This window comes from Eptesicus fuscus, chromosome 7, assembly GCF_027574615.1.
Source record: "Eptesicus fuscus isolate TK198812 chromosome 7, DD_ASM_mEF_20220401, whole genome shotgun sequence".
NCBI classification, from domain to species: Eukaryota; Metazoa; Chordata; class Mammalia; order Chiroptera; family Vespertilionidae; genus Eptesicus; species Eptesicus fuscus.
This window is the reverse complement of record NC_072479.1, coordinates 25,574,128-25,586,291: the sequence shown is the minus strand read 5'-3', so window position 1 is coordinate 25,586,291 and position 12,164 is coordinate 25,574,128. Positions and strand designations below refer to the sequence as shown.

At 45.1% G+C, this 12,164-nt stretch overlaps 1 pseudogene; it reads left to right on the top strand.

Annotated features, from left to right (window-relative positions):
- Window positions 1-765: 765 nt before the first annotated feature.
- LOC129149630 (40S ribosomal protein SA-like) lies at window positions 766-11,218 on the top strand (annotated as a pseudogene).
- The last annotated feature ends 946 nt before the right edge of the window (window positions 11,219-12,164 follow it).

Below are 12,164 nucleotides of genomic sequence, written 5' to 3'. Positions count from 1 at the left end.
ATGAATCATTTAAATGAGAAATTTCTACAGCATGGCTTATTTCCTAATTGACATGTTTGTTCTGTACAACTCTTGGATGGCACAGTTAATAAAGAGTGCAGAAACAGACAAATATGCTATTTTGTAAAGCTCTGTCACAGAGGTAATGCGACTCCCCTGACAATCTCTTCTACAGCAATTATAAACAGGACAGCACAGCAGTTGTCACATATTTGGGACTTTTTTCTTTCTTTCTTTCTTTCTTTCTTTCTTTCTTTCTTTCTTTCTTTCTTTCTTTCTTTCTTTCTTTCTTCTTTCCTCGGGAGTAGTGGGTGATAAAGAATAGATTTGACATTAAGGTAGCTAGGGACCAAATAACTTCATATTGTGTGTTCCACAGTCTAAAATAAGCTACTTTTTTTTTTCTACTGCATGTGCAACTAGTTTAGACAAGGAGCAGATTTTTTTGTGCTTGCGTGTCTCCCTTCAGTGTCATCAGACCACTTATCAAGTTTAGATAAAAGACATTTGTTCACAATGTACCTCATTGTCAATGTTTTCCCTCAGCTAGGAACTGTTTGCTGTGACGCCATCTTCGGAGGTTATGAGGATCTTGACCAGTTTTTAACCTACTCTTGAGGGATGGCCTTGAGGGAAGAGTTGGTTTTCAAAATTTAGAGATCCAAACTTAGAATGGCTAGTAAATCCTAGACATTGCTATCATCAGCCACATACATCAGCCACTCTTACCCACTTTCCTTTGTTTTATTCCAATTTCACTCAAAGATGCCTTTCCATGCTGTGGAGGCTCCCCTGGCAAATCCCAGAGACCAGCTTTCTCATCCTGAAGACACACCCAAGGTGCGATATGAAAATAAAACAATCATTGTCATAACCATTGGTTTTTAAATATGTGTTTTCTTTGTCATTTGTAAATGATACATATTTAAATGGGATTATTGCTATGATATTCTTCATTGGCCTTAAAATATGCAGCATGGCATTCGGTGTGTGATATTTGATTGAGGGTGCATCCAGCTGCTGTTAGAATTCTGCTCAAGAATTTTAGGCCAGGGCTGCCAGCTAGCTTCCTCAGTAGAGGTTCCATGCTCGAGAGGGTACTAATGCAAGCACTTCTATCATTCATCTCTATGCCGTCCAAATCTAGCTCATTCATAGACGTTGGAAATAGGTTAGAAATAAGAGTGTTAGGTATTACCCATTAATAGCATACTCTATGGCAGTGATGGCGAACCTATGACACGCGTGTCAGCACTGACACGCGTAGCCATTTCTGATGACACGCGGCCGCTAAAGCGGCCGCGTGCTGAGGATGAAACATTTGCTGCTCCTGAGGATGAAACATTTGCGAAATAATGTTTTTTCCTCAAAGTGACACACTACCCGAGTTATGCTCAGTTTTTTGGCGAAGTTTGATATACCAAGCTCAAAAGGTTGCCCATCACTGCTCTATGGCAAAATACTTTTTTTAGAGGAGAAAAAAAGTGACTTACTGAGCAACATCCTTAATGTAAGAAAGCTCTCCTTGGTAAAACTGAAGTTTTTCAGAATATGTGCATTGGCTAAAATTGTTTTAGAGACATAGACATGAACATAGCGTAAGAATTCAAGGAGACCTGAAGCCTTTAGCAGTAGGAATGATGCTTGAACTTGAGCCCTAAACAGATTGATTTCAGCCATTGGTGTGGGAAGATTTCTTATTATGAGTTTGTTTTGAGTAAATATTTCATGCAAGATGTTAATGGGAGCATTTATTGGTAACTGTACCAAGAGCTAGAAATTTATCAAACTTTAAGGAATAGTTTGTATGAACTGAAATGTGTCAGTATATTGTTCTATATGTGTTGCAGAATTTGGTTTATGATTGGCTTTCATTATGATCTGAAGCTAAATAATTTATATATATAAAGAGCCAGGGTCTGTAATGACCAAGGCTCAACTGAACACTGGAAGTCAGTGCTGGGTTGCTGTGGCGACCCAGCACTGACTGCAGCCGGTGCCAGTGTAGCAACCCAGCACTGACTGCTGAGGGGGCTATGGATCAGGCCCAGAGAGAGGCCTGCAAAGAGAGAGGCAGGGTCTGATCCCCAGCCTCCATGGCAGCTGTTGATCAGCACTTGCTTCTCTCTTTCTCTCCCGGCTTTGCCAGCAGCCCCACCTCTGTTTCTCTCTGGGCCTCCTCGGGACTGCTGATCAGCCCTGCCTCTTTGATCAGGCCCAGAGATAGGCCCAGAGACGCTGACTGGCATAGAAACCGACCAATCAGAACCAAGTCTGGGTGAAGTGCCAGGAGCCAATGGCAGAGCTTTTGATGCTGACTGGCATAGAAACTGACCAATCAGAACCTAATCTGGGTGAACTTCGAAGGCAGAACCTAAGGTGGGGGCTAAAGAGGGGTTTTAAAGGCAACAGCTGTTTGGTGTAAGATGTGAGAGAGTGGTTCAATTTTTTAATAACTGGTTTGGCAGTATAGTGCATATAGCTAGCTATCAGTCCAGATATAGGGATTATGTGTTTTGTCTGCCAATAGCATCTCCTCCTGCTGAAAAAGGAAAAAGGCATCCCCCTCCCCAATTTAAGCAATCCTATCCTATATAATCTATCTATGCTATTAAAAGGGTAATATGCTAATTAGACCGGGTCTACTGGCCATCTTCTGGACATCTGACTTCCTTTCAGACAAAGCCATGGTGGTGGGTGCCGAGGAAGAGGCACTTAGGGGCGATCAGGCTGGCAAGAGAAGGAAGTTGGGGGCAAAATCAGGCCGGCAGGGGGTTAGGGGCAATCAGGCCAGCAGGGGAGGGCAGTCGGGGGTGAGGTCAGGCTGGCAGGGGAGGGCAGTTTGGGGCAAGATCAGGCCGGCAGGGGAGGGCAGTTAGGGGCAATCAGGCTTGCAGGGGTGGGCAGTTAGGGGCGACATCAGGCCAGCAGGGGAGGGCCGTTGGGGGAGAGATCAGGCCAGCAGGGGAGGGCAGTTGGGGGCAACCAGGCAGGCAGGGGAGGGCACTTGGGGGTGAGATCAGACTGGCAGATGAGGGCAGTTAGGGGCAATCAAGCAGGCAGGTGAGCAGTTAGAAGGCAGCAGTCCCAGATTGCAAGAGGGATCAGGCCTAAACCTGCGGTCAGACATCCCCCAAGGGGTTCCCGATTGGAGAGTGTGCAGGCTGGGCTGAGGGAACCCCTCCCTGTGCACAAATTTCGTGCACCAGGCCCCTGGTCTATCATAAAGAACCCAAGTTGACATGTTAAATTGGCTTAAGGTCAGTTCATAATTGTTTATGGAGCACTTACAAAGTGCTAAGTACTTTGCATATATTATTTAATCTTTATGATAACCTATACAACAATCCTCACAATGCTCTTTACACAACTGTTATTGTTTGTTATGGTTTTTAGTAAACCATCCACGCATAGGGTGGTGCTAATCATTATCATTATTTAGAGAAAGAGAAATAAGATCATCACATCCACCTATGTGGTGGGTACAGTCACCTTGTATTATAGATGAAGAAACTAAGCCACAGGGTAGTTAAGTGACTACTCAAGGTCACAGAACTAGAAAGTGCCTGCATGACTCTGAAAGCCCTTCCTTCTAACCACGATGCTTTACTGCATCCCTTAATGATTCTTGTTAAATAGAGGAATTTATGGCTAAGAAGTGAGTTAAATATTCCTTATAAAGAGTATTTATGTTGCTGAGTTTTCTTATGTGCTTGAAAGGTAGAAAATAACCTGTCAAGTCATAGGGCATGCTGGGTAGCTACAGGATAATTAGACACCTTTCAAAGCAGTACTCTCAGCGTGGAAAATGTCCTTAAGGACTTTGATTCAAATGACTGATTTCATGACAATGAAAGGCTCAGAAAGCTGAACAAGGTTCTTTTATGAAGACCAAAGGAAATCGTTAGGCTAGCACTGAGTCTTTTCAGCATGAACATTGGATGCTGAAGATTATCTGTGCTGATTTCCCCCTAATCCCGTTATTGGGTTTCTCGTTACTCGACCTTAGGATAGCTTGTACAATATCATCTCTGTAACCTTTGTGTTTGTAGGTTTATCTTGATCAACTATCAGTGCAAAGTGAGAAGCCGCCTTTCATCTGGTTTCCAATGGTGCTAACTAGAAAAAAAAAAAAAAGGAAGCTAAAAAGTTTTCATTGAGCAGAAATAAAGTAGTCAAGGTATTAAAGCACTGATAGTGAACCTAAAGAAGGCATTTGAAGAAGGAAGCCTTCCTAGGGAGAAGGTTCACCAAAGAATAGCGACACCATAGGACACTGCGAACAAAGAGGGTTTTCTATAATCTTGATTATTTGCAGTGGAACAAAGTTTCCCTGCTTCAATAAGAGTTTTTGTCAATTCATCCTTATGCTGAAACTGTTCTCCTAAATCAATCGTATCAAAGATCTGGCATTGTTAAGGAAGATAATCCTTGAACTTTTAGCATTATATAAAGGAAAGCTCGCAAAAAAAAAAAAAAAAGAAAGAAAGAGAGAGAAGAAAGGAAAAGAAAAGAAGAGAAAGAAAGAAAACAAGAGAGAAAAGAAAAGAGAGCATATTGCTCCATAACCTTCCTACCTCAAAGGGAAGAGAACAAGTTTGATTTTGGGAGACCAGCTAACTCAAGTACAAGAGCAGAGAGGCTGCACAGCCAAGGAGGGAGGAGAGAACAAGGAAGTTGTAAAACCCTAGATGATTTATTTTACAACTGTTAATTAAATGAAAGAAGGAGGTGCATTGCGCTTATCTAACATGCTTTCCTTTTATGCTGTGTCGTAATGTAAAGAACATTACCTTTGCAGTCAGTCAACAGACCTGGGTTTACATCCTGGCTCTATCACTTTCTGCCTGGGAAATTTAAGACAGATTATTTAACCTCTCTGAGCCTCAGTTCCCATAGGGTTAAGTGGAGTTCCCAGTAGTGTTGCAGCCTATATCTGTCATGAACCTTGCATTTAACTTTGGGCAACTCAACCTCTCTGGGCACCAGAAGAAGACCTCCATGGCTCAAATCTAGAACTTTTCCCTGCATGTGTGCACAAAACATAAAGGACTGACACTTTTGGTGTTTTTTGTTCTGTAGTGACTACCTAATCTAAAGATTAGGCAGTAATGTATTTCAAGTCCTATCTCATAGTAGCCAGGCAATAAATGGCACAAAAAGCATGCAGTAAATATTAGAACTACATATGAAATTCACTCAAGATCTGATGGTGACATTGGCTTACTTAGGACTTGCTTTTGTAGAGAAAACTATACGCCAGAGAAGACAATATGTGAGGCAAAAATGTTTCATCTTTAAATTGTTCTCCATTTCCTAAAGCATAATCATATCCTCACAGAGAAAGACACACATACAGCATACTTCCTATGTTCCAGAAAATAAGGCTGAGATCCAGAGAAAGTTAGTGATATTGACTAGAAATGATATGTTTTTACATAGGGGAGTCAGGCCTGGAATCTGGATTCCTGAACTCTGTTCTCATGATCTCTCCATTATACCACACTGACACTGTCCAATTGGCCTGGCATACCTTTCTAGAAATCCTCTCTTAGGGTAAACTGTAAGAGCAAGAAATAAATCCTCAAAATAAGAGTTCATGATATGTTGATATCCTTGGCTTATTGTGTCATTCTTTATATGTAAAAAAAGATAATGAGTTCTCTGTTACACTTAGAAACAGAGAGTACACACTTTTGCTAAATTGAGTGACCTATTGCAGCTATCAGGTGTTTTAAAAATACGTTTTTGTTGATTTCAGGGAGGAAGGGAGAAGGAGAGAGAAATAGAAACATCCATGATGAAAGACAATCATCCATCAGCTGCCCCCTGCATGCCTCCTACTGGGGAGGAGCCTGACCAGAATCAAACTGTGATCTCCTGGTTCACGGGTCCATGCTCAACGACTGACCCACACCTGCTAGGCCTCTATCAGTTTTGAGCTTTGAACAAATTTTAAGTTCTTGAAAGTTGAAAATTAGCAAAATGTTTTGTCATTTTTCGGAAAGAAAAATTGAAGTTTTTAATAGCACAAATCAAATTTATCAACTCTAAATAGCTAAAGAAAAATAGTTTGATTAAAATAATGAAAATTGAAATATCAACAAAATTATTAAATTTTCTTTGAAACATGTCTACTTATAGTATACTAGAGGCCTGGTGCACAAAATTCATGCATGTTGGGTGGGGGAGGGTCCCTCAGCCCAGCCTGTACCCTCTCCAATCTGGGACATCCCTCTCACAATCCAGGACTGCTGGCTCCCAACCGCTTGCCTGCTTGCCTGCCTGATTGCCCTTAACTGCTTCTGCCTGCCAGCCTGATCACCCTCTTACCATTCCCCTGCCAGCCTGATTGACACCTAACTGCTCCCCTGCTGGCCCGATTGCCCTTAACTGCCCTCCTCTGCCAGCCTGGTCACCCCTAACTGTCCTCCCCTGCAGGCCTGGTCACCCCTAACTGCACTCCCCTACAGGCCTGGTCCCCCCCCCCCAACTGTCCTCTTCTGCAGGCCTGGTCACCCCTAACTTCCCTCCCCTGCTGGCGTGGTCACCCCAACTTCCCTCCCTTACAGGCCTGCTCCCCCCCAACTTCCCTCCCTGAAGGCCTGGTCACCCCCAACTGTCCTCCTCTGCAGGCCTGGTCACCCCTAACTTCCCTCCCCTTCAGGTCTGGTCTCCCCCAACTGCCCTCCTCTGCCAGCCCTGTCACCCCTAACTTCCCCCCCTGCTTGCCTGATCACCCCTAACTGCCCTCCCCTGCAGGCCATCTTGTGGTGGCCATCTTGTGTCCACATGGGGGCAGGATCTTTGACCACATGGGGGCAACCATCTTGTGTGTTGGAATGATGGTCAATTTGCATATTACTCTTTTATTAGATAGGACTAGTGGCCCGGTGCATGAAATTCATGCACGGGGGGAGGGGGAAGGGTGTCCCTCAGCCCAGCCTGCACCCTCTCCAATCTGGGACCCCTTAGGGGATAACCAGCAGTCGGACATCCCTCTCACAATCCAGAACTGCTGGCTCCTAACCGCTTGCATGCCTGCCTGATTGCCCCTAACTGCTTCTGCCTGCCTGCCTGATTGCCCCTAACCACCTCTGCCTCGGCCCCGCATCTGGGACCCAGGATTCCCTCCTCCAGCCGACCACAGGCACCTGGGATCTGGGCTTCCCTCCCTCTGGTCAGCCATAGGCGCCCAGGCCAGCTGCAGCCACAGGGGATGGTGGGCAGGTGGCTTGCCTGGGCTGCAGCTGCAAGTGCTGGCACCCAGGACTGCAGGGTGGGCAGCTTCTCTGTCTCCTGGGCCACAGCCAGCCACAGGTGCTGGTGCCCGGGACTGTGGGGTGGGTGGCTTCTCTGTCTACCAGGCTGTAGCCAGCCGCAGGTGCTGGTGCCTGGACTGCAGGCAGGTAGCTTCTCCATCTTCCCTGGGATGCAGTGTGGGTGACTTCTCCCGCTGGCTGCAGCCTGAGATCATGGGGCAGGCAGCTTCTTCGTCTCCCGGGCCTCACCCAGCCTCAGGTGCTGGGGCCCAGTTTCTCCGTTTCCCCCAGGATGTGGGGCAGGCAGACGTGAGGCTTCTGCTGCTGGCTGCAGCCTGGGATCACGGGGCAGGATGCTTCTTCGTCTCCTGGGCTGCAGCCAGCCTTAAGTGCTGGGGCCTGGTTTCTCTGTCTCCCCCAGGACATGGGGCATGTGGACATGGGGCAGGCGGCTTCTCCAGCTGGCTGCAGCCTGGGATCACTGGGTAGGCAGCTTCTACTTCTCCTGGGCTGCACCCAGTCTCAGGCACTGGGGCCCAGTTTCTCTGTCTCCCCCAGGATGTGGGGCAGGCGGATGTGAGGCTTCTGCTGCTTTCTGAGGCCTGGGGTCATGGGGCAGGTGGCTTCTTGGTCTCCCTGGCTGCAGCCAGCCTCAGGTGCTGGCGTCCAACTTCTCCCACTCCCACAGGCCCGGAGTGGCTGGGGGGCGGGGTTGCCCCCATCTTTTCAGGTTAATTTGCATACTCACTCTGATTGGCTGTTGGGTGTAGCGGAGTGACATTAATTTGCATGTTTCTCTTTTATTAGTGTAGATGATATTATTTAGAAGCATTTCACTTATAAGAGTCAAGCCCTAACTGACTTAGATTCCTTAATATAGCTTATTTTACCCAGCTAAATATTTTATGATTTAACACCTTTTCCTTTGCAATATTAAAATACTTTTTAAAAGTAACAGAAACATAAAGCATTGTGTAAGTGTATGTACTTACTATCTATTCCAGTTCAGTCTAACCTACGATAATTTAAGTCAGCCTATGATGCTCATAGAGAGACTGCTCTCCAGGGCATGGCGCTGGCCCTAAGATAACTAAGGTGTCTGCCTTTGAGGAATTCACTGTATGAGCTTTATGGAAATAAAAGCTTATAGTTGCTAACTTTTACTGATATTTTGCTGTGTATCAGCCACATTGCCAAGAGTTTTGCAATATGTTTTATTTAATACCTCCACCTAAATCCTTGGGACATAGCATTTTATTAGCCCCATTTTTTAGATGAGGGAACAGTACCTTAGATTAAGAAATTTATCCACAGACACATGGCTCAGAAGTGGTTTAATTAATAATCCACTTGATATGCTAACATGGATATACATACCGAAACAAAACTACTTACATAAGTAAACACAAATACTTGCAACTTTTTAAAAAATATATATTTTATTGATTTTTCACAGAGAGGAAGGGAGAGGGATAGAGTTAGAAACATCCATGAGAGAGAAACATCGATCAGCTGCCTCCTGCACGCCCCCTACTGGGGATGTGCCTGCAACCAAGGTACATGCCCTTGACCTGGAATCGAACCTGGGACCCTTCAGTCCGCAGGCCGACGCTCTATCCACTGAGCCAAACCGGCCAGGGCATACTTGCAACTTTTATTTTTTAAAATATGAATATATTTTTTCTTCTATAATTGAGAGAAAGGTGTTTGTTGCTATTGTTGTTTCTCCTGCCAGCTTATGCTTAAATAAGGATTAGTGATAGTAGTATCATCATTGTGCAGAAAGGGCAAAGCATTCACAATCACAAAGGAGGGCAAAAGTCTTTCCTAGCTATTAAATTAATTCTCAAGTGCTCTGCCCCTAACACTACAGTTTGTTCATTTTTTTTTTAAAGATAAATTATTGCCTAAGTGATATTTAAACTTTAGGTTGTCTTCATAATAAAATGCCTGATTTTCAACCATATTTGTGTTCTTTCTAGGAAATCGTGTTAAAACATGCTTTGAAGATATTCAGAACTGTTTATTATAAAAGGATCCCACCCTAACTGGTTTGGCTCAGTGGATAGAGCATTGGCCTGCAGACTGAGGGGTCCCAGGTTCGATTATGGCCAAGGGCATGTTCCTTGGTTGTGGGCACATCCCCAGTAGGGGGTGTGCAGGAAGCAGCTGATCGATGTTTCTCTCCCATCGATGTTTCTGACTCTCTATCCCTCTCCCTTCCTCTCTGTAGAATAATCAATTAAATAGATTTTAAAAAATAAATAAATAAATAAATAAATAAAAAACAAACAAACAAATAAATAAAAGGATCCCAAGCACACTAGGACCTTATGTATGAGGTCCTGTAAGAGGAGCACAAGTATAGGAGGGAATTTCAGGGGAAACATGAGGCTTTAAGAAGACTAGACTTTCTTTGCCAATTCTAATTGAAGTTTTAGGTAGAAAACTCTTGATGGAATTAGAAAAATATTAGAGATAATTCATGCATTTTAATAGTAGATTGACTGACTGTATTAGTTTTCTAAGTTGCCGAACAAAACTGCCACTGACTAGGTGGCTCAAACAACAGAACTTTCTTTTCTCACAGTTCTGGAGGCTGGAAGTCTAAGATCACAGTGTCAGCTGGGTTGGTTTCCTCTGAGATCTCTCTCCCTGGCTTGCGGATGGGCCCCTTCTTGCTGTGTCCTGACATGGTTGTCCCTCTGTGCACGTGTGCCCTGGGTGTCTTTTTGTGTGTTCGAATTTCTTACTAGGACAGCAGTGAGATTGAATTAGGGCTCATCCTATTAGCCTCATTTTAACTAAATGATGTCTTTAAAGGCCCTCTCTCCAAATGCAGTCAGATGGCAGGTGCTGGGGACTAGAGCTTCAGCATGAATTTTGAGGGGACACAATTCAGCCTATAGCAGTGACCTTTAGCTGCAAGGAGCTGAGAGTTCTTCCATATCTAGAATTTTGTGCATCTTCTTCAAATTTTTCACTGTATATAAATTGGCCACAATCTAGGTTACTGATATGCGTTTCTTTATTTATTACAAATGACATTCCTGCTTTTCTGTAGTACCAAAAGAAAGGATCATAGAATTTTGTTCTGGTTCCCTTGTCACTAATAGAGACACTTTCGCAATGCCCAGAGCCCTTGATGTCCTATAAAGGAGGAGGCGGTCCTCAAATTCCTTGCAGCAGGAGCACTCTTAGGTGGCACCGACCTTGACTTGGAAATGGAGCAGTACAGCTGCAACAGGAAGAGGGATGGCGTCTACATCATCAATCTGAAGAAACCTGGGAGGAGCTTCTGCGCCAGCTCCTGCCATTGCTGCCCCTGAAAACCACACTGATGTCAGTGCCATGTCGTCCAGGAACACGGGCCAGCGGGCTGTGCTGAGGTTTGCTGCTGCCACTGGAGCCACTCCCACTGCTGACGCCTCACTCCTGGAACCTTCACAAACCAGTTCCAGGCAGCTCCTGGGAGCTGAGACTCTGAGCACCAGCCTCTCAAGATGCCTTACATTAACCTGCCAGCCATCACTCTGTGTAACTCAGACCCCTCTGCACTGTGTGCACATTGCCCTCCTGTGCAACAATAGGGAGCTCCCCAGTGGGCCTGATGCCATCCACGCGGGGCTGGGAAGCTCTGTGCATGTGTGGACACCCATGGGAGGTCATGCCTGACCTCTGCTTCTGCAGAGATTGAAAAGGAAGAGCAGAGCACTGCCGAAAAGGCTGCAACCAAGGAGGAATTTCAGGGTGAATGGACTGCTGCAGCTCCCGAGTTCACTGCCACTTAACCGAGGCGTCAAACTCCTCTGCGGGTGCCCTGGTGCCTATTCAGCAGTTCCCTTCTGAAGAAGAGCACTCAGCCCTCCGTGAAAGACTTGACTGAAGCCTTCACTGCTCAGAGCACTGAAAGGGTAGGAGCAACACTGAATGTCTTGAACAGAAAAGGGAAATAAAGTTGCTGGAAAATAAACAGTTTCTTTAAAAATTGACATTCCTGAATTAGCTTCCTGAATTAGTACATTGTGTGTGTGTGTGTGTGTATGTGTGTGCGCGCATGAGCACGTTTGTAAACACGCACACATATATTTATACTAGAGGCCCGATGCATGAAGATTCGTGCAAGAATGGGCCTTCCTTCCCCTGGCTGCCGGCACTGCCTTTGCTCCCTACTGGAGCCGCCTTTCTGCCTTTGCTCCAGCCTGGAGCCACCTTTCTACCTTCCCACACTGCCCAGAGGCCCAGAGAGCCTGGGGTGGTGCAGAATGCCTGCGCCGTCACCATGGCAATGACGTAGGTGTCCCGCCCCCCCCCCAGCCACTCGGTGCCTGCATATGCAAATTAACCTGCCATCTTTGTTGGATTAATTTGCATACTCACTCCTGATTGGCTGGTGGGTGTCTCGAAGGTACGGTCAATTTTCATCTTTCTCTTTTATTAGTATAGATGCTTTTGGGTAATAGATAGAGTGACAGCTGTGGTTATATCTACCTTTTATTCACTCACACATTTACAACCAAAAGTATGTATTTATTTATTTACCAATTAAATGTGACCAAATGAATAACCAAAATCACACATTTTCACCATGCTAAAATCATTTTTAAAATGCATTTAATTAAGTTTCTCTTTTAGATGAACCTACAATTTCATAATGCATTCAACCTGGTTTTTAAATACATTTATATAGACTAAAATATCTGCAGGTGTACTATGAGTTAAAAGTCATTCCAAGTACATTCAAAAAGAGCCCTGTTGGCCCTAGCCATTTTGGCTCAGTGTATAGAATGTCAGCCTGCAGACTGAAGGGTCCTGGTTTGATTCCGGTCAAGGGCACATGTCCGAGTTGCGGCCTTGATCCCAAGTAGGGGGCATGCAGGGGGCAGCCGATTCTCTCTCATC